The 26,469-nt window shown below is 41.1% G+C and overlaps 1 long non-coding RNA gene across 1 annotated transcript in view; it reads right to left on the reverse strand.

Moving 5' to 3' along the window:
• Positions 1–4,401: 4,401 nt before the first annotated feature.
• The window catches only part of LOC131472960 (uncharacterized), a 54,474-nt gene continuing 32,406 nt past the window's right edge, over positions 4,402–26,469 (reverse strand). Inside the window, exon 4 of the long non-coding RNA XR_009242161.1 lies at positions 4,402–4,749. This is a non-coding gene — a long non-coding RNA (uncharacterized LOC131472960). The remainder of the gene's footprint in view (positions 4,750–26,469) is intronic.

A 26,469-nucleotide genomic window follows, 5' to 3' on the forward strand; every position in this document is an offset into this window, starting at 1 on the left:
CGCAGATGTTCAGACGTAAGAAGTCAATAGGTCACCCTCTGGATAGACAGAGGGAAAGAATGCCATCATTACATCTCGGTTGCCATTGTTTTCTATCTTTCGTTTAAATTATTTATGTGAGTGCCACTCTGTGCCCAGACTGTGAAATCCTGACATATGATCTGTGAAGACTGTTTTCATTCCATTCACATCAATCCCCACCTTGCTGGGCAACAACACATGTCCCAGAGAAGGAAGAGAAATAGGGTAAATTAAGTAAAAGGCAAACACACCTTTAGGTGCCAGTGTGGTTTCTTATCAGCATCTAAGTGTTGTTCTTTAAAAAAAAACACATAGGGCTGGAAGTGGACATAAGCTTTTACTAAAGGATGCATTTAAACAAGTCTGCAGACCGGTCAGGGGCCTCTGCTGGCTGCTCATTAAACCGCACAATGTGTGCTGCTCTTTCTCAACATGATCTGTTGTTGTTTGCCCAAATGACCACTGGGTTTTCACAAGTTGGAAATTCAAAATAATTCCGTCCGAATCACTCTCGTCATATTAAACCCATGGAAACGCAGTCAGACTTAGACAAACCGGGAGCTCAGTGTGGGGACATTCATGCACAAGAGTGAGCCCAAGCAAGATATCGGAACACATATTTTCAAGTCGGTTAGACTCTGATCTACAAAGGTTGGAGGTTGGTGGCAGCAAAGCTTTGCAAGTAGTAGCAGCGTGAGGCTGCATTAGAGCAGCAAGAAATGAGTGAAGAGGCCGTGTTATTTGAGTTGGAGTGGTGTGAGAGCATGACAGATGTCATCATGTTTGGGTTTTCACGACCTGGTTGGTTGTCCTCTCACTGTCCCAAAAACAAGCAGAGGTTTAACTGAACACGCTAACGTGGCCTCTAGGTGTGAATGTGAGAGTGAATGGTTGTTTGTCTCTCCGTGTGTTGTCCCTGTACAGAGTGTATCGTTACCTTCTGCCCCGTGTCAGATGAGATTGGCTCCAGTGACCCTCATGTGGAGGATAAAGTTGTAGAGAATGGATGGATGGACGTCTCCTTAGCGCACGGGGGGGGGGGGGGGGGGGGGTGGAGAGATAGTGAGTAGATAGACCGTGTGCTCTTCACAGGAGAACCTATCGATCAGTTGAAGGTCACATATGAGGAAGTGGTTTATGGCTGAAAATGACCCTCCCTTTGTTTCCACCGTCTCCCTCCATCCACGTCCTTCATTTCTGTTGTCTTGGATTGATAGAGGCTCCTCCTGAACACTCATGGACCTGTACACTGACAAACACACATACTCAGGAACATCACCGCCGTATTGATTGCCTCCTTGTGGGAAACTTGTTTATACAGTTTCGGGTTCGTACAGTACAGTGTGCACAAACGTCAGTAAAAGAAACCTTGCAGGGACACGTTTATTCTGTCATAAATCGACTCATGTAATTCCACACGGACACACACACGCGAAGCTCCTGAGGTCACGCGCTTGTTTTAAAATCACATGTGTTATTCAGGCAGGTCCTGCAGACACCAGCGCTGATAATGGGTTTGTGACACCTCGACGTGAAGGATTACGACGTGATGGAAACACAGAGGACCAACACTGTGACAGACACTATGTCTTCCTGTGTGTGCGCGCTTCATGTCACCGCTATCTATAGCCACAATCTCAGTGCATGGTAATGTGTGTTGCGTATGAGAATGTGGTTCAAATGTGTTATGTATATATGAAGAATAAAAGAGCAATTTGTTTTTTATGTTATGACGTGCTTTGTCCATTAGTTGAAAGGATCAGCGGGATTTTGTTGTTTTGGCAATAAACGCTGCTAATAATTGTAATAAAATCTGAGCTGCAGAACACAGTTTCACTACAGACACTGCCTTTCAGAGGCATTTTATGGACCATCAACAACAACAACATGTTGTTGTTTTACATAACCTTTTTGAGGGGTTCGGATTAAGGATCTTGTTTGTACACTTTATTATATGTCTCTTTTTTTTTACTGTCTTTTAATAACCTCCTTTTAACTTTTACGTTCTGTTGTGAGTTTTATATCGGAAATTGTCTCGTTCCTGTAACTATTTGTACCATCGATATGCCGCTTTAACAGATGTGGATAAAAGAGAGGCGACAGAGTGGAGAAGAGAGCATTACTTGTCCTCATGCGAGCTCTGTGCTGCTGTCAAGCAACGCTGCCAATTCATTGATTAATCTATTTATAATCGATTAATCACTGCAGTCACACAGGGAACAGCTCTATCGCTCACTTACTCATCCTCTGCCGCTTTATCCCCCATGAGGATCGCGGGGGAGGGAGGGAGGGGAGGGGAGGGGGGAAGGCGGGGTACCCACTGGACAGTGTCGCCAGTCCGTCACAGGGCCACATAGAGACAAACAACCATTCACTCTCACACTCGCGGTCGATTTAGAGCGTCCAATTTGCCTAATCCCCAAATCTGCATGGAACAGCTCATTAACTTAAAAACATAACAACACAAAAACGACAATTCGTACAGCTGAACCATGCCCACACATTGCACTGCAGCAAACACGTTCACTTTGAACACTGAAACACTGTCACATTGCATTTTTAGAGGAGCGGAGCACAAATATATCTGGGTAAATGTAACGCAAACGCAGCTTGAAGAGAACAGAGTAAATATATTTGTGCATGCTGTAGAGTATTAGACGATTTTAATCACCCCGGAGAGTTAATGTGGACAACCCACGAGCAGTGATGATTTCTGCTTTGCAGAAAAAGGGATCTATAGATGAACGTTATCTTTCACGGCTACTAAATAAATCTCTGGGAAAATCAGTGAAGATGGAAACCTAAAAATACCTTCCCTCCTGTCAACAGAGTAAATCCCAGTGTGCTGAGCTGACAGGTGCAAAGGTTTTTCCAGAGTTTAAATGCTGTTTTGTTATCCCCTCATGCTCCCCTCTGCCCCCACATGGGCAGGGAGACGTCGGGAAATACAGACGATTACAAAAATGAATGGGAGTATCTGAGTGATGTGGACCAAACGTTATATCTCGATGTTTTTAGCTGCATGCCGATAGACTAAGATAGTTCTAAGTCAAAGCCGCATGTGCCAAATGTCACACAGGCACTGTATCAACATGTCCATGAAGAAAATGTGCAGAGATAAACTCATTCTTTCAAATAAAAATGTTCCTTAAATAAAATAAAGAATGTTATTGCCCCGTACAACAAAAATGCTGTATAATTAATTATGTGCATAGTTCAGGTGGAGGGAACAAGGGCCTTTCTGCATGGAGTTGCATGTTCTCCCCGTGTGTGCGTGGGTTTTCTCCGGGTTCTCCGGCTTCCTCCCACTGTCCACAAACATGCACCATGGGGAAAATTGACCGTGGGTGTGAGAGTGTGAGTGGATGGTTGTTTGTGGCCCTGTGATGGACTGGCATATCTGTCCAGGGTGTACCCCGCCTTTTACCCTATATGTCCATCTCATGTGGCGGATAAAGTGGTAGAAAATGGATGGATGGATGGATGGATGTTCAGATGGACTCTCATCACATTTTTACTATGAAGCACCTCACCATGTGGTCGCTACAGGCAGGATTTGGGTTGTGCTCACTGCTCAGACTTGGAGAGAAAGCAGGACAGAGGTAAGGGTGAGGTTGAGTGAGAACCACATGTCGGTGGCTATAACGGTATCATTTTAATGTAACATAAACAATATTGATGCAAAGATATTGTCTCATTCCGTATCGAGTATGAACAAATATCTATCTTTCTTAAAAAACTCTTATTTGCTGCTACTCATCCCAGATGGTATAACATCAAAGTAGAAAAAGTGGACAGAGAGAATAATGAGGGAGCCTCAATTTGTTTCTACCTTCACCATCCATCTTATTACAACATGATGGAGAAAAATGACTAAAGCACCAAGACTGAGTTTGTAATTAAATGTCAGAGTAAATTAAAGTAGAACCTCAGACATGAAATGAAGTGTCTGTGGAGTTTATTCCAGAGGCGGGCAACCTTTTTCATATCAAGGGCCATTTATAGTTCGTCTAATACCATTCTAAGTTGTTGAGCCCATATATCAAAATAAGCTCTGTAAGGAGGCCGTTCACATGCAGCATCTAGGAACGCTTGGAAAACGTGTGCAAGAAGCCAGAGGTGTTTTTAAACAAAGGCGTACGTGGGACTGCCCGTCACTATCACTAATAAGCAACCAGACCTGCTGAAATGACTGAAGGTGCAGCAGCTTCAGTGAAATAAATAATGCATAAAAAAAAAGTCGAAACAAAGACAATGTATTACCAATGCCACTTTTCCCTCGCCCCAGATTTGCTGTTTGATATGTTTGTGGGGGAAAAAAGAAAAAAAAAACTCGTACCTGGGCGCATCGTCTCCTTCACCGACTGATTCAGGAGCTTTGGCTGGATGATGGAGGCTCAGTGGTTATTTCAGGACCAAGTATCACAAAGATGTGCTGACGGTGCTCGTTGCATTCCAAAAAGTTGAGATACTTTTTTTTGGTTTTTTTTGTTTTTCATATGCGACTCTATAGGACTTGCCCAGGAAAAAAACAGGCAGTTTGGCAGCAGATGCACATCACAACGTCGTCGCTGCATGTGAACTGTGTCTAATGCAAAGTGCTTCTCTTTGGTGAGGTGTCTGTATCAGCTGGCAGTGATGATGATGATGATGATGATGATGATGATGCTACTCACAGATGGTCTTCAAGGTTTTGGTCAGTCAGTCTTGAGCAAACTTTGTTATTTTCTGTGAAGAACAAAGGAAAATACAACTGTTGTTATTCTCTCTTTGTATTTTTAAGTTTTCAAGTGCATGAAAAATGTCTTGTGGACCATGTAAAAGCCTGAAGGCCAGAGGTTTCTCATCCCTGCTTTAGTCAAGCAGCTGAGGGGAAAAAAGTGATGAGAGAGAAAATTATTTATTTAACTAATTAGTGAGAAAACTTAAGTCTGGATATTACAGCTGGGAAGGAACAGTGAAGTGAGATCAGAGACTGATGGGAAAGAAGCAGACTTTAGTTCAGCTCATTGAGCTAACGTGTATGAAAAACAACTCACCCACTGCTTTTTTTTTTAAGTCTGAAATCATTATCCCATGATCTAACAATAGACATTTATACACTTCCCACACACTCATCCACTTCCATGACTCTCACAACCAATGTGTGAGCAAACTAAGCACATTATTACAATTTCCACTGACGAACCGATGATTAGGAAACACTCAGGGTGCTTAAGGACTGTAGGTCTCCAAACTAAATCACATGCTGTAGTCCCGACATCATTATTTTCCACTAAGATTAATGTTGTACTTACAAACGTCAGTGTAAAACTGTCTGACTGTGGTAAAACTATAACACAGATTATAACATTGAGGTGTGGATTCAGGAATCTGAAACTCATACCATGCAGGCTTTGCATCTTTTCCACTGTAAATTTTAAATGTTTTCTTTGCATCCAGCTGTTTATTCTTCCATTGGGTTGCGCCTGTCACTCATACTGAATTTGCATTCTTTACGTTCATTTCAGCTCACAGGCAGCCTGTGGCCAAGTGGAAAGGGTACTTGGCTTGTAACCGGAAGGTCGCCCGTTCAAGTCCCCACCAGGCTGAAAGGGCTGGGGTACCCCTGAGCAAGGTACCCAACCCCCATTGCTCCCCGGGCGCTACTCAGTGTGGCAGCCCACTGCTCCTAATTCTAAGATGGGTCAAAATGCAGAGAATAATTTCCCTAAGGGGATTAATAAAGTATCTATAAAAAATTATACTTCATCCTTGTTTGCTTTTCGTAGTCGCCACAGTGGTTATTAAAAAAAAACAAAAACAACAACACATACACAGTATACTACAGGCTGCAACAAAGATAAAAAAAAAAAAGCAAAGCTAAATTCCTCTTGTACAACCACAGCTACTGCTTTAACTTTATTGATGTGAATATAACTTAAAAAATGATATGGAAATACTGTAAGTATATTCAAAGTGGCCGATCAATGTCTAAAAATCTGTAGCCATAGCAATCCATTCACTCTGTGCTGTTCCCTTAAGATCATATTTCTCCTCCAGAACGGTTCCATCCATCTGCTGAAATCCTATTTTTGTGACAAATGTTAAGATACACAATCTCACTCCATCACTGCTGCCTGAAGCTGCCAGAGAAAGGGAAAGGGGATGGGTGGACTGAGGAGAATTAAAAATGATAAGGTATGGGGAAAAAAAGAGGTCCCGGTTCTCTTGCACTGTCAACTGATGAGCTAATATCGGTGTCCGATAATCTTTAATTAACTGATTTGTGATGAGCATGACTCAGAACTAGAGCAGAAAAGCAACTTCAACTTCTTAAAATGTCCTTAAATCTAGAACATTTACCACATATGTGCAAAATAGAAACAAAAACAATTTTACAATTAAAACAAATGAATCTAAAACAAGATTAAAAATACTTTCATACACCTATATGGTGTTAATAAGGATATCATGTGTAGAATAAACAACATTGTGTTAATGGTCCAATAGTTCTCAGACACAGTTAATTGAGTTATTAAAACTAATTTATTTTTGTTGCATTCTAATATAAATGTTCTCTAATAACCCATATATTTAATATAAATAAGAGTCAACGTGGTTTTATAATGTTTTAATGAAAATGAGAACTACATCAGACAACTTCCACTGACGAAAACCTGTGACTTTGAAGAGGAGTTGAGCTGATGCTCTGGTAACAGGATAGACCAGGGTTTGCTTCAGGGGACGCAGAATCCCCATCAACAACCTGTCAACAATCTCGACTGGTAATTCAGTTATCCAAGTACAGGAGTGGGACCCAGATGTGAAGTCAGCGTGCGCTGTCACAACACCGCTGCCCTCAAACATCAAAGGAAGCTGCCGCGGATGCTCGGGGAGCGATCATTCGACAATCAGCGCCATCGCTCACAGCAATGACTCACCCAGGAATAAACCGTCTTATCGCAACTCTGATTGACCCGCTCTGCACAATGGCAGTCTACAAGGTTAAAGGCAGCAGCTGGACTGCTTTCTTTATTCTATGGACGTCTCAGCAGACGTTACTTTCATCACATGGAGTCGCGATGTTACAGTTCAGTTGTTCCAATACCAGTCATGCAGTATACACAATAAAGAATACTGGTTTTCGGTATGAGCTGATATACCATAACTTATTGTCTATTTTCCTCTAAATGGTAACATCATTTACAAAAGTGACATCACGTTCTATTGAAGAAGACCCCCAAAGTAGCTGTTTAGATCATCATCTCCTCAGGAAAAGTATAATTATAATAATTATAATAATTATAATATACGGTATATGATTATGATCGTGACATGTGTGTCATCAGCGGGAGAAAGTGCTTCTCTGCAGCGTGGCTTAACAACAGCCTGGTCGTGTTATTAGACTTCCATTTACATTACATTGTGAAAAACTAACATGCAGCAGATATATAAGGAAATGTTGATCTTAAATTGCCACAGTGATGGAGGTTGTCAGCTCTTGACTATGAGCAGTGCGGTGCTCACTACAGCTCTCAAATGTTCCTAACCTTTGCACGACGGCTGCGAGAAAAGAAAAACACAACACAACCTTGTTTATTAGACTGAGGTCAGGCTGAACACAGTCATTTAGCAAGGAAGTGAAACCTCGACTGAGTGTGAACGGTTATGGTTAGATGCGACTTTGAGCATCTCCGCGCTCCAATGCAGCGAAACATCTTCGCAGTGCAGCGAAACATCTCGTTCTCCAGTCTGTCACTATGAGCTGAAACATGGTAAATCAATGATCATTAAATCAGTAACTCCACCTTTAGGCTTAAGCTCATCTTGACCAACATTTACAACTAACCCACTGATAAATCTTTTATTGACTCAGAGAAAAGATCTGGAGAGAGCCCCTCAGTCGGGGGTTTAACTTGTTCCCAAATCCAGTGATGCTCTTATTCATCTTTCAGGAAAGGTTGGTAGGGCATCAACAGAGAAGCCGACACGTCCGTCTATTCTGTTCCATAGAACTTGTTTGAAATGGCTGCACGGTTGTGTTCCTGACAGATAAGTCGATCTGCAAAAATGACAAGTCATTAACGCCCTGGGTTGTAGAATGACTGCAGAATCGTTTACCTCAGGAGGAGATCACAATTACGATGTTTAAAGAAAATAAATAATCAGCAGAAGGCAGTGAGCTTGTCTCTTAATTTCACCGTGGGCAATTTTGGAAAATCAGAGAACGTTAACCCTCGAAATTAAACTAGTAAAACAACAGAGACAAAAAAGCTGCTTATATAATAGGAGGACATAAACAAGTGCAACGAGACGAACGCGGCCAATTTACTATTATGTGGGGTGTTATTCAAAGCAAAGTGAAGCACTTCAGACTCCACTTTAATTCAACGCTGAAATAGGTATGGGGTAAGAGATGGTTATGTTTGATAAAAGAAAACAATCCAATCACAGGGATTATTATTATTATTATTATTATTATTATTATTAATAATAATAATACTGATGATAATAATAATGATGATAATAATAATATGGATGTAAGTAGGTTATGTAAATTGCTGAGGAAAAGTGCTGTTAGTGTGACACCACGTGTCACCTTTCCCGCACTGATGGCTTCTTTTATTACGGCGTGATCTGAATCCATTTCCTTCCCGTCACCTCTCTGATGGCGCTGCTAATGTTGCTTGATAAAATTATGTAAAAGAACAGCCCCCAGTCCTGCTGTGAACATATTGAATTATCTGTCTGAGGAGGGACGCAGATAAAATGAGAGAAAACCCAGGAGATGGATGACCTCTTCAAGTCCCTGGCACTTGTCTCTCTTTCTCTCTCTGGGGGTTAATATGGTTTTAATGAAACCCTGCTCCGACAACAATTCATGTCACGGCGGAGAGTGAGTGGAGGATGGATAGAGACGTTGAGTGTGACACAGTTTTATTAACGAACAGTGAAGGATGAACACATAAGAAAACAGCCTCAGACAGCTGGGAGCTGCATTTTTGCATTGATTACGTCCCCAAACGACGTATCGCGTCTTCTTTCTGTGGAATAGCTGCGTCTCAGTGGTTTAATACTGTTCTGATACACTGTTTTAATGCTGCACGCGTATAAAATTGAAGGAAGGGGCGAGTGCGAGATGCTACTGCTGAGGGCGTCCAATCTGGAGCTGCTCCACTTAACTGGAGGACGAACAGAAGAGGGATGAGGAGAGAAGATGAATTAAGAGAGCTTAGGAGTAATGTGCTTCACTCAGTGAGCCGCAGAGGGCTCAACGATGAGAGCACCGTTGTAGTATTAAAATTGTATTTGCGAGTGTGTGGAAATAAGTGGGTATATATATATATATATGTATATCTATACAGTGTATAAAAAGAGAGGGATATTGATGGCTGACAGTTGTGCACTCCTGTCAGCACAGCAGAGACAGGGACAGGAGTCAGTGGATGTATAATAGATACAATGAGACGGGAAGGAAGTGAGAGGGGAGAGGTGGGAATGGAGAAGATAAATGGACAGAGGAGGTAAAGTTGGTGCAACAAGGTCAAATAAACATCAAGGAGGGACGGGACAATGTTACGCAAAAGGCCGGGTGTCATTCACATGTAAGAAATGTGAGTTACGATTAAGAGTTGGAGAAACACATCAAACAACCGTGTCTTTTTTTCTACATCACGTGCCCATAGACGCGACATCATCCTGATATACAGACGCTTTTTTGCAGATCTGCTTCAGTGTGAGAAAAATCTAAATCGCCGTCCGAATCAAAAACCTTCATGGAACTCAGCCATCATTTATTCAATTATTAACGCGTGTGCTACCATGGAAATGGCTTACGCCGTGGCTCGCGTGACAAACATCATCAGGCCATTAGAGTCGATGCCAGGTGGCAGTAATCAGAATGAACCAATCGAAATGATATGTTAATTTATGTATGTTACTGTACGCACGAAGACAAATTCAAATACTTAATTTGAACTAATATAATAGAGTCCGCTGAAAGTGGTATAATAATTCAGTAATAGGATGCTACACAAATTGTGTGTTCATTCAAATAACAAATAATAAAAAAAAAAGGCAAAGTTTCTCTCTTTGTTAGGTTCAGCTGGAGTCAGAAGTGCAGACGGCACGGCTGAATAATTAACCGTTTTCAAATTGAAATCACGATTTGAAACAAAGCAGTTAGCAAATTGCAAAGGGCTGCAACTCATTTATTCTATTTTTGAAGAGTTATGCGTATTACAAATCTGAAACAGGAAACAGTTCAAATCTTTAAGTCACCACATTGCACCCAAATGTAGAGAAGAACATTTTACATTGTGTCGCGTATTAATGCCCCACTGTGTTTTAAATATCTTTACACAGGGAACATTGGACTGAAAGCAAATTAAATAGCAAAATCTTTCATTGTATGTCAAACAAGTCCAGACGGCTCTATTCAAACGACTGCAGTAAGAGACACCACTTAATTACGGCGGTGAACATTTGGAAATAAACGATTAGAGACCCAGGCTGTGGGCAAACCTGCTGGTTCATGCCGCCCCCCTGAAACCTTCCCTCCGTCTTATTCCTTCCTGTTTCGTCGTGTAGCTTGTAAACCCAACAGAGCACACAGGTGTTAAGTGCTGCTTGTACTAAGATGTTGGATTTCCTTCCATCAGATAACCTCATAGCATCCTCTGTGTCCCGGTTCACAAAAGCACACACGCTTCCTTAGTTAGGTCTAACTCATTAGAAATGATAAACCACCCAACACGGAGGGACGCGGAGAATTTTAATGTTGGCTGAGGTTGCACCTGGAGCTGCTCGATTAAAAGTAGCAGAGGGAGAATGTGTATAAAGCACCAGTGTGCAACACTGATGCCCCATTTTTTTCACGTAGTGTCTCAAAGCCCGAAAACAAGCCACCAACGGACCTGAACTGAACTTCTGCAGTGACAAAGACACAGACTCTGTCTGCATGAGTCAGGACTGTGAGGATTAGGAGGAAACTTTTCATGGGTGCTTCTTGGCATTTTCAGCCAAGGAGGAGGCCTGTGACATCAGACTTTCCCTAACTCCTTAGATGAGGAGCCTACAGACTTTCCTGGAAGAACGACTCCAGGTCCATATTCCAACCATATTTGCCGTCTCGCTTCACTAGCGTAGCGGATATGCTTCGTCAGTTGTAAAATGAAATGTAAAAAAAAAAAAAACAAAAACGTCACTTTGGAGTTACAAGGCACGCGTTGACTCATTTGACAGTTGTTTGAACATTCATCTATATTTAAAAGTTACACAGAACAGCTTTAAAATGTCATGCAAATTTAATTTGAATGGTGTGGATCTTTGAACAAAGTCAAAAATATAGTATAATATATATAAAAAAAATATAGTACACTTTCTATCGCGTTGCAAAACAAAATTGTGCTTATTACGCAAGGCAAAGGAAATGCACGACACAGCAGCAGTGTGCGACATAAATAATGACAATCTTTACATTTGTTATACTACTTTCAAACGAACGCCACCATCTGTGTGGTATACAAGGCCCCTCCATCACGGTGGTGCTCAAAGCCCGAATAAGAGCTACAGTACTCGTGATGACAGACACTTATAACACAAGCCATTTAGTTTAGAAAAGTGTCAGCACTAATAGGGAACTGAAAATAGTTCATACAAACCCAGCGCTTGGATTTCTTGGATACTCCTACTGAACCCACTGAACTGCAGCAAAGCATATAACACTTTCCGTGGAGCACAATTATACACAAGACAGCACTCGGTGTTTTAAAGCGTATAAAGGAGTTCTGTGTTTGTGCCCGGGTGAAGAAGTAGAAGAAATAAAGCACAATAACACAACATTTATTTGTACTGGCGTTTGAGTCACCATGTCATTAGCAACCTCTAAAAATAGATGCTCACTCCCACTTTTATTGCATATTTGGTGTATCGTTGGAAAGAGGGGAGAAGGTGAGGAGAGAGGCACAGGTTGTGTGCTGGTGTCAGGAGACACACCTTCATCATTTCAGCCGTTATCCTCCCCTCAACGTCTGAATAGTTGAAGCCATTTCCCACAAAGAGGTCTGGGAGAAACGGGTTATTTACCGCTGATTGCAGGTTTAATAATAATAACTGAGACTGAAGGGCATGTCGTGTGGGCGGCATAAAAGTTTATTCTTACATAAGAACTTTTTTTTTTTTTTTTTTTTTTTTTAGATTTGCATGTGTTAAAAAGAAATTGGCTGACTTCAGAAAAGTAACAGCTGTGACTGAAACTTTCAGGCTTTTTTTTTTCAAATTAATTTATACTCCTGTTAAAAAAATGTGCTCTTAACACATGCACCTAAGTCAACACTAAAGAGCGTAGTGCACTTCCTATCAAACGACTAAATATGATTAGACCCATTAGAGCAACGTCTACTTAAAAAAACCATCTCTCTCGCTGATAATCCAATTACAAAAGCTTTTAAATCACGGGGTAATCCACTATAATCATAAAATATCTTCTTTTTCTCTTTTGAATACTCAAGTGTTGAATGTTGTTCTCAGCTTCATCATTCTTACATGGCTCCTATAGACAGCTTAAGGCAGGTTACAGAACTTTTAAAAACCTATTTTTTTTTACTTAATTTAAGAGCAAATTCACCATAAACATAAAAAATAAACATCACTTACAGAAGGTTAAGGATCATTTTGGCCAAGAGTTTATTTTAAGTTTGATTTTGTCTTGATTTCAAAGACAATGATTAGGTATTAATAAGATCAACGTGATCAATGAGTGTAAATACTAATATCCATTACAGGGGATGGTTTTTCAACACAGCTGCTGCTTCTCGTTCTTTCTTTCTCTGAGATTTTCAGTCACAACCTCTGCACACGTCTCTGATCCTCGGAGTAAACACTTCATAATTTAACACTGTAGTAATGATCACTTGAGTGAACACTGACTAAGTACAGGTCTAATGAAGCTCCTCCTAATATCGTTGTGGTTCTCAGGATGGGTTTTTATCCTGTTTTTATTTTAGTTTCATTGACTACAGACTATATTTTATCCATACTGTGATGGAGGCTGTGACAGAACAAATCCTTTTTTTCCCATGCAGGCGATGCCATTTGAGTCCTCTTTACGTATCTTTGTTGCATCATCTGTCCTCTGTCTTCCAGGGTCAGCTCTCATTACAGCTCATTCAGGCTGTTGATTTATTTCACTCTAAAACACATGACATGACTCCTCTATACGTCCATTTGAATAACCATGCACTGCATGGTTCCTGCGTGGAGCAACATTGTAGATAGTGTTGCACCGACACGCTTTCCCCACTCAAACAGTTATGGATGCTCGCACCCAACTCTGTCCTCAGCATGCCGCCGCCTTCCTGAGTCGCTCTGATTCTCGGAACCCGTGATGCCTGAGCACACGGTTGCCTGGGGAGCTGCACCTGTATCAGGGAAAACTCATTGCTTTCAAGATCTTGTACATAATGCATTGTGATTCCAATACAGTCAGACAGTGCTGAATATTTACAGCCTCTGAATGATCCAGCATCTGCTTAGACCTTGAAAGGCTCTCTCTGAATCCAACACGGAGAAGATCCTCTGCGCTATCCAGGGCTGTGCTGCTGAGAGTGTGACGGTCTGTAATCACCGTTAATCGATTCACAGAGACTCTCAAAACACGTCTCCATGTGGGGTTACTTGCTGTGCTTTTTAGAAATTAGATTTCACACTAATGCTATTCCTTCCTTACACTTGAGGGGGTGAACGGTGAGAGAGAGGGGAAAGTATAAAAACAAGCCAAATTTAGAAAGGAAAAAAAAGAAAGAAAAACAACCAACATTTTTTCTTTCCTTACAGACTTCCCCAAGGCCAGTTTGACCACTGGAGTGTGAGATAAGAGCAAGAAAGGAGCAGAGGAAAGACTTGAGCGATGAAAAAGAGGAGCGTGAAGGGAGGACAGGATAGGACAGAATGAATGTGCAACACATATGGTTTTATATTGTGGATGCTACTCAGAGCATTTATCATATCATAAGCCGTTCAGAGACAGTAATGTCCCCGTGGACTCCGATGTCTTGAAATCATGACAGATTTCTCACTGATAAACACGGAAAAACAAGATTTTGACAAGCAGTACAAATCACTGCATGGACTCAAAACAGCAGTGTCCAAAACACTGATGTGCTCAGGTATGTCTCTTTGAAAAAGAGGAAGTCTGGAATATAGTCACCGAATCTGCATGATGGCTTTTTCCACAAATGTCACTGAAATGACAGAAAATTATGGTTTTCGATTCTCAGCGTGATCGCTCGACTTTAAGGAGCCCTGTTGTGTTTGGATACAAGAAGAGAAGATTCTCCTCCTTCGCTTTCCTCTCTCACACGTTTATTAATACTGGCATGTTTGATGTGGCCTCTGTGCTGCAGTTTGCTTTAAATCCCGTCTCAGTTGCGGAGACACGCGTTCGCCTCAGTAGAACAAAAAGAAAACATCTTAACCTTTTAAACAAGCCATTAGCTGCTGACGGACAAGGATTTCTCTTCATCTGCTGGCTATGAAAATCTCACTAGAAAAGAGAAAGCAAAAAGGGCATGTGAAGACGTGCTGAGGCTGAGGCTATTAAAATAACAGAGATGCTCCAATGCACGCTCTCTCAAGAAATTGCCAGATTATTATCAACAGGAACAAGAAAATGACTTAAATGCTAATTACTATAAATGCATTTATGTAAACATTCATTGTATTTGTATGATTCGCATTAGCTTGTCCTTCGGCGGCACCCTCTCTCTGAGCCGCACATTTAATTTGGCACTAGACGTTGCCCCTGTGGCTAAAGGTCAATTTAGAGTGTCCAATTAACGATGAGCAATGGGGATTGGGTAACTTGCCCAGCCCGGACACAAGCCAAGTTCTCTTCCCACTTGGCTATAGGCTGCCCCAACACAATTGATGTATATAAATAGTTTTTTTTGACTATTGACACTGAGCAAATAAATATTTCACAACGCGGTGAAAATGTGTTTTACTGCTTCTCTAATTGACATTCTGCAGCCGGTTTCATTCCTGAACATATTCAGCATCACAGATGGGTATTTTTGGATGCAAACCACAAGAAATTCATGGACAAACACCACATTGCTCGGGAAAAAAACATTCTAAAATGAAATGTTGGTACAGTGTGGCCAATGGTGGATAGAGCATTTTAGAAACAGATTAGAAACATCGGACATTTAAAACAACAATCAAAACTGTGACACAATGGAGTGTCCAGTAATCCTGTCTTAATTATGGGAAACGGGAAAATCTCTGGGGAGCAATGGTGGTGCTCATTGATACCCAGCTCTTAATCCGTCCCTGGATTTGAACCAGTAACCGTCCCGTCACGACCCTAATTCCACTTGGAAGAGAAAGCACTCGTTTCGCTGCAGTCAATGCAAAGATAGTTAGTTGTTGATGCTGTTCCTGCAGAGTTCCGTTTACATTTTGGCGAGAGTAAGAGACCTGGAGGCTCACACGAGGAGAACTTCATGAATATAGCACAAATCAAGTCTCTACATGGAGCTAACAAGGACTAAAGCAAGATGACTCAACTGTTTGGCCGACAGTTCCATCTGGACCGGCGCAGAGGAAGTGAACGTCCTACTGGCGACGGAAAACGGAGAGTGTGCAACATGTTGACGCATTCAGCGGTGCACGCTGCATTTACTGCGATGAATAACGCTGTGACGCTATAGGCTCAGCTGGGAGCAAAAAGACTTTACTACTTACTTTACTTAGGTGTTATCTGTGGTGTAAATGAAGTAGTCCAAACTCCAAACCCAACTCTGCTCTGTGAATGTTGTTTTATTAAAAGGAGAATCGGGATTAAAGGAGTTCCTTTTTTTTTTGCCATAATTAGCCCCCCTGACGAAAATTGAAATGCCCATCCATGAACTTAATTGCTGGGTCTGAAAAAGCATGCAGCAAATGTGTGTTTGCATGCTGTGTGACAGTGAAACGCAACACAGCCAAACAACAAGACAAAAGTGATGAAAAGCTCATGCATGTGCCGAGTCTTTCAGCCTCGCACAATGTGATAGCTAGTTATGGCATTAGTGTGACTGAATTTAAAAAACTGTCAAATGAAGATCTGTAAAATATTACTTTTATGAGGGTATGCCTCTCAAACGTGAAGTCACAGACAATAAACTTGGCTTTCATAATCACTGGCGCAGCAGATGTCAGAAGTTAACGCAGTGCAGAACTCTTGATGCAAATTCAGATGAGGCCGATGCATTCTAATGGTGATGGACATGCATTGTAGTAGGATTTGGAACCCATATATACATAAGGTCTCCATGTTGCATTTAGAGTTGTTAGAGGCCGATTTAACAGATCTCATTTTTGGGATAAATATTAATCCCTAGCATCCAGAATACATTATGGCAAAAAATTAACTTCAGTGCACTCCAGAGTCTCAGATGTCCTCTCCTGTCCTCTGCAGCCGAAGAGGACATGTACATCAGCCTCTTTGTCATTCAGCGGTGTCATCATACTCTTCCGGCCCCGCAGAGCCAATGCTAATAAGCTGCAGATGGACCCCGATGCCACTGGGTGAGCGGTCTAGTTTAGTCAGTGAGATTTGACTTGCAGCGAGACGATGCGAGTCAACTGTTAATGATGGAATGTGAGGCCGCTGCTCCTTAAAGCTACAGAATGCCAACGCTGATTGTGGCCAATTACGGAGCTGAGAACCAACAATGGAGCTCTTGCAAGACTGTTTAAACAAGTGTTGCATTATCAATCATGTAAGGATTGTTTTTACTGGTAAAAGTCAAAGCAGAAACTTGGCTAACTGATCCCTCTCCTTCACACCAGATTTATAGCTTTATTTGGAAGCAAATAATATTACTTTTACACGATTAGTATGTAAAATACAGTACTGTGCAAAAGTCGCAGGGCACTGAAGGTCGGTACTGTATGTTAGCACACATGAGTTTACCTCATACAACATGTGTATGTAATGGTCAATGTAATATAGAGCTTTTCACAGCAGATATTTGAAATAACATTAATTTGAGTTCCACCCACAAAAATGTCGTGTTTATAACTTGCTGTATTTTCTGGATGTCTTCCAATGAAGTGATTGAGACATAATACTACTGTGTGGCCATTAAAGCATTACTAATTGCTAGCAAATCTGACGGTGGCCTACTACTGCTGCGAGTATAAACTGCCAGTGAAAAATGTCTCTAGTGCTTGGACTGAATGAGGATTGGCAACATCGCCAATTAGACTGAAGCACGCTGGGGTGATCAATGAGCACACTCAGCCACAGGCAGCAGGAGAAACATTTATCCAAATTAGACTGTATCTCTCCATCAATGCAGGAGACCAGTTACAACCAAAAGAGACTCACAACCTCTCAATGTGATCACATCAATGACTCGAGTTGACAAACAGTGTCAGTCTGCGTAAGCACAGTATAAGTGGTATTTAAGTAATGTGCATTTTTTTTAATCTGAATGTCATTTCTCTGGTTCTCACATGTGGTGTAGTTAGGAGTTATACCAGCAGAGGGCACAAATCAACCACAGCACTAATGAAATGAACAAAAGAAGAAGTCAAAATGACTGGGAGACAGCGATGGAAAGAGTTTGAGTAGAAAGTTGAAATAAGGAGGACACACTCAGTTTTTGTGTCTATAATAAATATATAATACCAATAAGTGGTGGAGAAAGTGTAACATGATCAGGGACCATATATTATGGGATTACCCAAAAATACAAACGTTTTTGAAAAATATTTAAGGAAAACTAGCCAAAAATGTGGAGAAGGACATCAACACGGACTCACTGTTGTTCTTCTTGCATGGAGTTCATCACATGCACATCTGCAGCCAAGATCAGCACTCCTAAATAAAGATTTGACAAATGCCATTAACTGTATTCCAGAACACTCAACAGAAAGACAACCAGTATCAAGTGCATGTTTTTGATGCTTTTTCGATGTTCGGGGATGTATTGAATTAGGGATTGAGCGGATCAGCTACTTCATGATGTCGTATTAAATGGCAATTAAGAAACTATTTCTCTCAGATACCATGGTCACATCTCCAACAGACCTTAGGGTTTGCAACTTCAATTTAAGGAAATCAATAAATGATTATAAACCATGTTTAAGAATAATTCATATTCTTTATATTAGTATTGACAGAGTCTAGAAACAAAAGAAAATATCATATCAGATGCAGGCCATAACAGAGTTCACCTGAAGGATGTGAAAAGATAAAACAAAGGGAACTGAGGGACAGCACGATATAAATGAAGACACAGCATTGTGTCAGTGATGGAGCCTTCAGAACAAGAAGCAGCTCCTCAGACTGACTTGGTTTCATTAGTGGGATCAAACTACGGCTCCCAGAATTTATGGCTCAATGAAACACACAGTGTAACCAGGATAAAAGATGGGTCTATATGAATATCGAATGAGCGACCTTTTCTCCCCTCCTTTCCCTGTGTGTCACGATCAGTCACTCACCTTTGTGTTTCCCTCAAGGCACAGCTTAGACATCTGCGATGATTGAGGAGCAGACCTGAGTCTGGTTCTAAACCCCTTTTACTCCAATGTCTTTTAGTGCAAACCACCCTGTGGATTTGTAGCTTTCAATACAAAAACCATTGAATGGGACTTTTAGTTTCCGCCCTAGGCTGCATAGTTGAGTGGAAGGCTGTGGGACTGAATTATGCCCCAAAATTACATTTTTTTTTACTCTGATAGTAGCAATTGAGGATGTGTGAAGTCAGAAGAAGTATAAGACATGACAGATGAGAACGGGTAATACTGTCACTCTACATTTCATGTAGTTTGCACACACACACACACACACACACACACACACGCTGCAGGTAGGGCACTGAATCAAAATAAACATAGAGAAGCAGATGTATGACAGGGAAACAAATGGGCAAAACCGCTGATTTGATAAGGTGGATACAGACGAGGGGAAACTCTTGTTTTGATAAACAGTCTTGTTGCAAAAAATCCCATATTTCATGTTTCAGCTTTGAAAAGTTTCAGCAAAACACATTTTCGATAAAAATCCCTTCTCACTTGTGCTCTACTTTTAATCAGATAAGCACATGACTTCAGGCACATAAGCTACCACTGCGTTTGATATCACGGTCTGTTATCAGTGTGTGTGTGTATATGGCATTACTGACTGAAAAAATACATCTCTGCCCTCAGGGTATGAGGCTGTTTGCCTCTGAGGTATTACAAGCAATTAAGCCAAATAGAAGCCATACTACACATCTCTGCATCCCCACATGCTACTGTATTTACCACAGTGTTATTTTATGGAGGAAAGCCTTTAATCTACTGCCCACACGTTAACAATTTTGTAGAGTCCCAATCCACAGCTTTCATGTTAACATCCACTAATAGACCATGATGTCAGGATTGAAGCTAACCCTGGAAATATATCCATGTTACTGAAGGGGCTAGCTTTGATCCTCCTGTGTGCATTAACCATGCTCCATCTGGTTCAGATGACAGGCTGTAGGCTTAGCTGCAATATCTCTCTGCTCCACACTTCCATCTCTCACACTTCAGTCTCAGGGCGGAGTGGTAATTACATTGAAAACAACTGTACGGGGACTGAAGGTGTTCCCTCTGACAGTACTTCAAGGAGGACGCGACCAGTCATTCAATTGCGACGCATTCAATTGATTAAAAAAGCAAACAAACAACCCAGGAATATGCATCAAAAACTAAATCAATGCAGTTTAAGTTCAACACCGAGAGGGTAGTTATGTTATGCTGAGGTTTGGACTAACATGTTTTTTGCAGAAACTCAGCAATAGACATCAACAGATTCAAGCAAAAAACATTTTAGATAATTGGTTGATAAGGTTGACCCGGCTTATGACATTAAATGGTTTTCTAGAATCTAGAAAAACAGACAGACAGATAGTAGTGTGCAAAAGTCTTATCCCATCATTAGAATGAACACATCCAGAACCAGGGAGAAGCATATATGCAGTTTTTAAATAGCATATTTTCAGTATTTAGTGTGACCACACTGAACAATAGCATGACCCTGTCTCTCTTAAAACTGGAGTAGTACCCTAATTGACGTTACTGATAAAACCTGTGTTTGTTCTACTATGTATATACTAAAACGAAAAATAACCGGTGTATATAAACTTGGCACAAAAAGTAAGGACATTTGTTTTTTGGTCGATTATTTCTATATTGTAACAATGTGTCTTGGCATTGAATCTTATACCGTTAGAAAGCCTGTTTATTTCCCTTTTAAATGGTGCCACATTTGTAAAGAAAATGCATTTGTGGGATGAGTAGCAGAGTTGAGTATATGCCCATGAAAAACTTGCCAAATCTTCTCTGCCAATGCCAAGCAGCAGCTCCCGCACTGGAAAAAACAAGGCTTATCATCATAGAGAGAGTGAGAGAGATCAAGATGAGATTCTGCAACCAGTGGCAATCCTATATCTCTCATGTCCCCACAGAGCGGTGTTAATCAGAGACTATACCTCCAGAATCTGGAGGTGGAGAGGATGGAATGGCCTGCAGTCGTGATCTCAAGCCCATTGAACCAACACAACCACATTGGCACATTGGTTGAAGAAAGGGATGCCATCACACAGCACAGTGTGTGACCAAGCTGGTGACCATCATGAGGAGGAGGAACCAGGCTGCTGTGGCTGTGTGTGGTTCTTCCACATGCTACTGAGGCCCTCGGTTGTTAAATAGATTATTAAATTGCCAATAATTATGTCTTGTTTCTTCATACTTCAATCATCCAATCCAATAAACGACACCAGTAGCAGAATAAGCTGTGAGAAGATTTGGCAAGTTTTTCCATAGGCACAACCCACATGTACTCAACTCTGCTGCATTTTCCTTACAAAAGTGGCACCATTTAAAAAGGGAAATAAACAGGCTTTCCAACGGTATAAGTTTTATTGCCAAGAGGCATTGTTACAACAAAAAAAATCATCAACTAAACACAAATTTCCTTACTTTTTGCGCTAAGTTTACAGAGCATGTCTAATATAATATATGTGTGTGTGTGTGTCTGTGTGTGTGTGTGTGTGTGTGTGTGTGAGAGAGGAAATAGGCAAAACATACATAAATCTAAAGTTCAGCATGGAACAATCATTGCTCTCTTCACACACAATCACGCATGTTGTCCGACGTCGCGCTATAACACCCCATCATGTTTGAGCGGCAGCAGAGCGAGCACTGCAGCCAAATACGGAGTGTCACTGCAAGTATTTCATGTCTGTCTGTATGCTTCGACATTAACAACCCAAGGTGATTTAACTTCCTAATTCTTTCCCCTTGTTTATTTATGAGCCAGCAAGAGCTTTTTAGCATGAGCTGATGAATCTCTCTCGCTCGTCATTCTCTGCCCTGGAGGACTCTGTAGCAGCATAAAAAACCAAGATGGAAAGCAAGGGGAGGGGGCAGAAAAGTGGGGAACAAAATAGTGTTGCAGACGAGTGACAGGGTCTTGGCTCACCGCTATGCCACCCAGGACAATAAATTTCATTTCACAGAAGGACTCTATCTTTTACTTGTTCCAAGCATTTCCTCTTTTTCTGTCATCCTTTGACTGTGCCCATTCTGCAGCATCCATTTTCTCATCATGAAGTGCCATTCTTGCCTCAGACTTATCCTCTCCACAAGTAATGTGTCTCTCAACAAGGCTGTTATAGGCTTGTATAAAATACGCCTCTCTTCTCTCCTCTGTCTCGTGCACGCACACAAACACACACACACACACACACACACACCACCTGGGTATCTCATGTCTCTTTCCCTCAGTGTTGCTTCACTCTCCAATGTGTGAAGGCTTCTGTGATTTCAGAGATTTCACTTCAGACACTTCAGTCATCACATTGCCTGGAGACTAGTGTCAAGATGCAAAAAGGTGGTGAAAAGGAGTGCACACAGGTACAGACACCTATATGAGGGTAAATACAAGGAACTGCAATACAATCGGATTGCATAAATGAATGGCAGCTTAGTTTCTGTACGGGTCGATGACCAGTGGAGCTTCCTCTGTTGCACTGAGCAGTTTAACATAAGATCTCCTCTGTCTCACTGTCAGTCCTCTTTGAAGTACTTTTTGAAGTTACATGCGGATTCTGTATAACGTAAGCAACAGGATGCTATATTATATTATATTATATATATATATATATATATATATATATATATACATATATATACATACATATATATACACATATATGTCAGCTCACTGTCAGTTCTTTGAAGTACTTTTTGAAGTTACATGGGGATTCTGTATAACGTAAGCAACAGGATGCTATATATATATATATATATATATACACATATACGTATACACATATATGTATATATATGTATACATATACATATATACATATATATATATATATATATACACATATACATATATATATATACTGTATGTTATTCCTCAGGGGATACTTAATGTATTGTTCACTTCTGAGAGCCACAATAAAATGAGAAATGAGATACTTCCATTGAATTCGGGGATGCACCTTTTTGGAATGTAGGTTATAGGTTTAGGTTATTTCCTAAAATGGAATGAGTGCCTATGATTAGATTTTAAAGGGGACTGGCCAAAGGCATGTCCTGGGATCCGCGAGGAGAAAAACAAGCGTGCTTAAGTTTGGTGGTGTGTGTGTGTGTGTGTGTGTGTGAGTGTGTGTGTGTGTGTGTGAGAGAGCGAGTCCCTGTGTCGTGAGATAAGGTGACAGGCAGCTCTGAGGTCAATGTGGCTGCATTTTGCAGAAAGCCTGGCTTGCCGGTGGGTGGTTTCGCCAGACATCTGCTGGTCGCACATCAGATCTGCAGGGCATGTCTGCCACCACTCCCCTCAGCTGACCCGGTATCTGTAGCAAGCAGGGATTTACATAATGTATGACAGGGTGAGAGGTGCAGCGTTTATGCCAGAGGCTGATATCAGATAATATTGTCTCGAGTCATCAGGGGCATGTCCTTTTCAACAGTGGCTGGCGATTGGGGAGTTTACACAAGCGTTGGCATATCAAACACCCGTTTTAGTTCTAATGCTGGAGTTCTGCTTTTTCATATTACATTGTGATGTATGCTGTATCCTTCATCTGAAAACAGGCTCTGTGAAGCACAACTATCAGACCCGACTGAGGGTACTATGTTTGTGTGTATACTCCGACAGTGTTTTCAGCCATAATCCAACCCGTTTGCAGTCTCCTCGCTTTATTAACACAATGTTGCCGTCGCCTCGATCTATCTTGACAAAGAAGACCTCACTTCCTGTGAGCAGCGGCAGGATTGTCACCGGGCGACATGAGATCTAAACACCGCTACACTGAGAAACACAGAGAGAGAGTCGTGTGGTGCGGATAGGCTTAATTAGAATTGTGTGACCTCATTTCACAATATTTAGACATTTGTTAATATTTAAAGGTTATCCAGCAATTATTAATTGCAAATTAATATAACTGGCTTTGGTATAGGGGTGTTACTAATAACATCTGTGGCCACTGTAGCTGTAATATTCTCAACATAAAACAACTCATAAAGTTTTAACGTCTCTCTTCGAATGAGTTGCCCTCAAATTACTGTCGAGAATAACTGTGAATTTGACGGTACTAATTTTAGGGTATGAATTCAGAAGTGCAGATGAGAATGAAATGCTAATTTCAAATTGAATGCTAGTTTACTTCAGAAACAATGCAGCTGATTAAAAAAAAAAAAAAAATGGTCGCTAGTTCCTGAATGGATTTAAAATGTCTGAAAGAAAGAAATGCTCTGAGGTGTGTGAGCACAAAGTATGTAACAGAAAGTCAGTGGCACGGGAAAAACTAAATACAGAGGGCAAAAATGAAAAATATGTTGCAGCATTGAAGCTGGAATCATTGAATGAACCCAGAAAGAAAAAAGAGGCTGAAGTCAGGAATAGAAAATGAGAGAGAACAAAAGAACTGGGACTATAATGAGGGAAAAAACAGAAGAGTGAGGCCACAGGCTTAATGCAGTGTCCTCTCTCTGCAACAAAGCAAACTACACAGATAAGCTCCTGTAACTAAGGCAGTGCCTGTTTAATAAATTACCTGCCCTGAAATGAATTCTGTAGAATGCAAACAACACTGTTCACATTAACAAAACACTAGTGGGGAAGAAAAGTAATTAAACCTGCTGCATAAACAAGGCAAAGACGGATTCTTCAACAAAACAAACACGAGTGTGGAATAAAAGGTCCCCATTTACACAGAGTTGATGTAATTTAAAGGTCACATATTGTACGACGCGAGACTTCCACATGTTCTCGGTTAATAAAGTAAATACTGGGAAAGTATCAAGTAAGTGTTCAATTCTGAGTGAAATTCACAAAGTCTGTATGCACAAAATGTGTCTCAAAATGATGAGAACTTCCACAACTTTCTGATGTCACAAATGTTCAAAAGTCAGTCTGGTCATGGGCCGGGCAGAAGGAGCCTGAGGCAGGAGTGGTGTACTCTATAAACCATTGCACTAGACCTGGAAACGTGCAAAACTGAAGTTGGTTTCTGTGATGCCACCAGATCCAGCAAACTCCAAGGATGTGACAGGTGCTTTGTTTTACACAATCACTTCAAATAGAATAAGCTTGAGTGCATGTCCCTCAAAGGTCAGTCAGTCAACGAGGAAATATCAGAATTTCTCTGAGATAATAAAATGACCGTAAAAAAAACATGAGATGAATATCAAATACTTGAAAACGCCATGCTGTCTGGCCTTGACCATCTCGTAAACAATAGAGTGAAGGGGGGGGTTTCACAGCAGATACTGGCAAACTGATCGGGAACTGACAATCGCCTCGATCACTTACGCTAACTTAACCTAAACCTCAACCCTTTGACATCCATAAAACATACATTTAAATACTCTAAATACTCCTCTGTTCCCAATTAAATGCCAAGACTCTTCATTATGAAGCTCGCAGCTTGTTCACTAGATGAGAATGTCTCACTGGTTATCATGTGTGCCAGAATAAAAAAAAGAAGAGAGATGGTACATGACATGCCACGCGTGCATCTAGTGTGAAACTGGCCTCACAGTGGCAAACTGAGGTCCTAGTACCTGCATTTGGTATTTTATACATAGTTTAATACGATGCCTTGTTTTGAGCCACTCCGGTTCACCCTGTCCTTTCTGCATTGGGTGCTGCAATGCATGCGCACAGAAGCACACACACTTAACAATTACTACTACTGACATAACCCTAACCCTCGCCTTAAAATGCAATCATTTACATTATGGGGACTTGCTTTTCGTCCCCATAAGGAAATCATGCCCCCATAATTCTTACCGAGATTTTTTAATTATCAGGTGAGATGACCAATAATGGAACCAGTGATGAGTCTGTGACAATCAGAATAGTGCGACATCATCGCAGACGCCAGGTCACTAAGCCTTGAGATAGTGTATCTGGTCCAGATACCTTAGTGCCTTGGTATGTAGGGATGGAACCTTGAAAGGCGCCTAGTTTGTGTCTTATTGTGAGTTATGGCTATTTACATTGAACACCAGCTATGGTTATAAGAATGTGTGAGAAATGTAACTGAAGGTTGGCTGAAGATTAAAATGTTCTCACACAATGATCTGACTGCAGTAAGACCTGGAACACACACACACATGCATTATACTCAAAGTGGAGACGAAGAGGGTGAAACATCAGTCAAGTTTACAACAATGACATTTTTGTTGTCAGTGTTTTTACAGAATATCACAGAGAGACGGTGATACCATAGTGTGGGTGTTCTTCTTTCACATAACGGTAGTCAGGGAATATTATGTCTATTACTGACAGCGACCATTTAAAAGAAATCATTGTTCTGTGCAGTACTGTTTTCTAGGCAAATACAGATCAGGTATGTGGAGATCAAAAAAAGAAAACTCTCATACCTGATGTGTGGCATGGCACATGACAAACGGTTATTTTTGAAAGACTTCAGACAATTATATAATAATATAAATGACAGTAGCTGCAATCACTGAGGCGCTGCATAGCAATCTAGCAACCACCTCATTAAGGTGTGCGAGAAAGTGCATGGGAGGTCAATAAAAGTTGGAGGAGCCATTATGTACTTGTAATTAACACCAAGTACCGTTGCCATAGTGAGCAGTGGTTGAAGAATAGCACCGGAACTCACACAGACGCACATGCACACACAATAGCTGCTAGATGAGGTGCGAAAAGACTAACCGATTAAAATAAAATACCAGACTTGAAGCGGAGTTTATAATGAATGGTTGGCACACCAGAGCTGCAGGGAGGGATTGTCCAGGACAACAGAGATCAACGCTTTCATATATAGCCGCAGGTTTTAGGTTATAGGTTTGAGCAACGCAGGCGACATGAGCACTTCCATTGAGGTAAGGAAAGGAAAAGAAAGACACTGTGAAGCTTTGATTTTTCAGTCTTAAAAAAAGACCACATCCTTG

This window comes from Solea solea, chromosome 14 (assembly GCF_958295425.1).
Source record: "Solea solea chromosome 14, fSolSol10.1, whole genome shotgun sequence".
Classification (NCBI taxonomy): domain Eukaryota; kingdom Metazoa; phylum Chordata; class Actinopteri; order Pleuronectiformes; family Soleidae; genus Solea; species Solea solea.